The sequence below is a fragment of the Orycteropus afer genome, unplaced genomic scaffold (assembly GCF_000298275.1).
Source record: "Orycteropus afer afer isolate SDZICR_OR568_19922 unplaced genomic scaffold, OryAfe1.0 scaffold00256, whole genome shotgun sequence".
NCBI classification, from domain to species: Eukaryota; Metazoa; Chordata; class Mammalia; order Tubulidentata; family Orycteropodidae; genus Orycteropus; species Orycteropus afer.
This window is the reverse complement of record NW_006921843.1, coordinates 3,136,660-3,141,030: the sequence shown is the minus strand read 5'-3', so window position 1 is coordinate 3,141,030 and position 4,371 is coordinate 3,136,660.

The following is a 4,371-nucleotide window of genomic DNA, read 5'->3' as shown; positions in this document are numbered from 1 at the left end:
GCTTGAACCTCTGGAAGTTCTCTGTCAATATACTGCTGCAAACGTTTCTGCATTACTAGGCAACATTAAAAAATAATGAAGAACATAACATGCCCAAATCTTTGCAAAAGCAGTGTTCAGAGGAAAATATGTAACAAGAAACATACACATCAAAAAAGAAGAAAGAAACAAAATCAACACTTTAACACAACATTTCCAACTATTAGAAACAGAAAAGAAAAAAATAAGAGGCCTACAATAGCCAAAAGAAAAGAAATAATACAGACTCAAGCAGAAGTAAATGAAAGAGAAAACAGAAAAACAATACAAAGAATTAATAAGACTAGTAGATTGTTTGAGAGGATTAATAAAATCGACAAAGAGCTGGCAAATTTAATGAAGAAAAATAAGGAAAAAATGTAAATAACATGAGTGAAAATTAAATAGGCAATTTCAAAACAGAATCTACTGAAATGACAAAGGATAATAAGAGAATACTATGAAGAAGTGTACCCCAACAAATTGAAAATCTAGGAGAAATGGACAAATTTGTAGAAACACACTATTGACACAAACTAACACAAACTGAGGTAGAAAATTTGAACAGACCTATCACAAAAGAAGAAATTGAACAGGTCATAAACTCCCAAAAAAAAAGAGTCCTGGCCCAGATGACTTCACTGGCAAATTGTACTAAATATTCAGAGAAGAGATGACACCCGAACTACTCAAACTATTGTAGAACATAGAAAAGGGTGGGATGATGTCTCATAATAAACTCATTCTATGAAAAAGCATAACCCTGATACCAAAACCAGGCAAAGACATCACTAAAAAAGAAAATTGCAGACCAATCAATACCTCTTGAACATCAGTACAGAAATTCTCAACTAAATACTAGCCAACAAAATCCTACAACCAAATGATCTTATCAGTCAATGCAGAAAATTGACAAATTCCAACACCCATTCTTGATTTAAAAAAAAAAAAAAAACTCAGCAAAAGTTAATAGAAGGGAAATTCCTCAACACAATTAGGAGCATATACACAAAACCAATGGCCCACATTGTTTTCAACAGAGAGCGACTTAACACATTCCCCTTGTGAACAGGAACAGGACAAGGATGCCCTTTATAACCTCTTCTGTGCAATATTGCATTGGAAGTCCTTGCCAGAGCAATAAAGCAAGAAAGGGAAATAAAAGGCATACAAATTGGCAAAGAAGAAGTAAAACTACCTCTGTTTGCAGATGACATGATCCTATATGTAGAAAATCCTAAGCATCAACAAGAAAAGTACTGGAACAAATAGAAGGATTCAGCAAAGAGGCAGGGTCCAAGATCAACATACAAAAATTGCTCGACTCCACTATGCTAACAAGGAGAATTCTGAAAAGGAAAACAATACCATTTATAATAGTCACACAAAAGATGAAGTACTCAGGAATAAATCTAACCAGAGACACAAAAGACCTATACAAAGAAAAGTACAAAGCACTAATGTAAGAAACCAAAAAAAGAGATCTACATAAATGGAAGAATATACCATGTTCATGCACAGGAAGACTTAACAACAATACTATCCACAGCAAGCTACAGATATAATGGAATCATAATCTAGATTCCATCATCATCCTTAAATGAAATGGAAAAACTAATCACTGACTGTATATGGAAAGGAAAGAGACTCTGGGTAAGCAAAGCACTCCTAAAGAAGAACAAAGTAGGGGGCCTCACACGTCCCAATCTCAAATCCTACTATATAGCCACAGTAGTCAAAACAGTCTGGTATTGGTACAATGACAGATACATAGACTGATGGAACACAGGTGAGAACCCAGAAGTAAATCTGTCCACCTATGGACAGCTGATTTCTTAAAAAGGGATGAAACCCATTAAATGGGGAAGGGATAGTCTCTTTAACAAATTGGGCTCGTGAAACTGGGTATCTGTTTGTAGAAAAATGAAACAGAACCTATTTCTCACACCTTATGCAAAAGTAACTCAAGATGGGCCAATGACCTCAATATAAAACCTAAAACCATAATGATCATCAAAGAAAAAACAGGGGCAAACTTAGGGTTCCTAATATATCACATAAATACACTATCAAACATAACTGAAAATGCACAAAGAAGAGAAGACAAACTAGATGACTGAGACCTCCTAAAAATTAAACATTTATGTCCATCAAAAGAGTAAACAGAGAACCTACAGACTGGGAAAAATATTTTGGCAATGAGATATCAGACAAGAGACTATCTGTAAAATTTAAAGAAAATTTTAAAACCTTAACAAAAAGACAAGCAATCCAGTTAAAAAATCGGCTAAGGATATGAACAGACACTTCACCAAAGAAGACATTGAAGCAGCTAAGAAATATATGAAAAAAATACAACCATTAGCCATTAGAGAGATGCAAATCAAAACAGCAATGAGAAATCATCTCACCCCCACATTAATAAACCAAAAATAAATAATTAATTAAAAGCCTTCATGGCCATCGAGTCAAGTCCAATTCATAGCAACCCCCATTGGGTTTCTGAGACAGTAAATCTTTCTGGAAGTAGATTGCCCCATCTTCCTTCTGCACAGTGGCTGATGGATTCAAACCTCCAACCTTCTTGTTAGCAGTCAAATATCTTAGGCACTGTGCCACCAGAGCTCCTCCAGCATTAAAACCAACGTTCAAAAAACAGAAAACAACAAATGCTGGTGAGGGTTTAGAGAGACTGGACCTCTCATACACTGACAGGGGGACTGTGAAATGGTGCAACCACTTTGGAAACATGGTACGGTGCTTCCATAAAAGTTGGAAATAGAAATACCTTATGATCTCACAATCCCTCTACTTGGTATGTGTGGTAGTTAAGCTTATATGTCAACTTGTCTGGGCCTGGTTTTGAATGGCTAGGCAGCTGGATATAGTTACTCCCCATGATGAAACTGGTAATAAACTCCATGGTGGAATCTACTGTGAGCAGCTGAGTAATTGACTTCAGTCTGCTTCCAGTACTTAAGAAAACGTTTTGAGAAAGGTCTCTGAGCTTTTTGGCATGCTAGACCCTGCATGTAGCAGAGTCTTCATTCAGCAGCCTGCCATGTTGTTTGACAATCTTGGGACTGTGCCATTTTATTTGTCAACCTTGGGTTTGTCAGCCTCAGAAGCCAGCAGCTGCCTGAGTTAAGAGAAACCTCCATCTTCAGTGTGCTGAGAACAAGAGGCACATCTGACACCCAGCCCCTAGAGCTGGGACTTTGAATTCAGACTTATAGCCTCCTAAACTGTAAGAGAATAAATCCCAGTTCGTTAAAGCCATTAACTTGTGCTATTTTCTCTTAGAGCAGTACTAGATAATCAAAACAGAATTTGGTACTGAGAGAGTGGGATACTGCTCTAACAGATACTTAAAATGTGGAAACAGAAGTAGAGTGTGTCCTTGACCCAAGATCCCTGTGCTGAGAGGATGGCAGAGAGACCAGCAGAGAGATGGCAGCAGCAGAGTCGAGGGACCAGCAGGAGACAGAGAAACAGGCTTACCAGCCCAAGGAGGAGAATGCTGGATGCCTTTGGCTAAGTGACTTCCTGGCAGAGTGGGTTGCCTTTGGGCTCTAATTGGTAAAGACTGGCATGAAATGGAGTCACAGGCTTGCTGGCCCAGAGAGAGAAAGCTGAGTGCCTTTGGGCAGGAAGGTTCCTGTGGGAGTGGCTTTCCTTCAGGCATTAATTGGCTGAAGCTGAATGACCAAGGAAATGGGAAGCAGAGCTGCCTCAGCCTTAACGCAGAGGACCAAGACTTCTGGGGATGGAACCACCACAGCCTCCTAGGTTTCAAAGAGTCAGATCTTCACCAACTTGGTTCTGGAGTGTGGGGCTGCCATTCATGATGGCCAGTAGGATGGAGCCATAGCTGCTGCTCAAAAGTGAGGGGGCACAGCTGTCATGCCCAAGGGGCAAAGGAACAGGGCCTGCCAGTCTAAGGGGGTGAGGTCACCACTCAGATGGTCAGGCCACCCAATGAAGGAGATCCGTATAGGTGCCAAATTGACCAGGGGTGGAATTTTGGTAATTAAGGTTATGTGTCAACTTGTCTGGACCTGGTTTGGAGTGGCTGGGCAGATGGATGTTGTTATTCCCAATGATAGGACTGGTAATCAACTCCATGATAGAATGAATTCACTGTGAGCAGCTGAATAGTTGCCTTAGGGATGTGGTCTGATTCCAGTATATAAGAAGACGCTTTGAGAAAGGTCTGAGCTTTTTGGCACGCTTGGACCCTTTATGTAATTGAGTCTTCAATCAGTGGCCTGCCATGTTGTCTGCCAATCTTGAGACTATTTCTGGACTTGAACTAGTGGCCTGTCATGCTACTTGGTAATCTTGGGACTATGC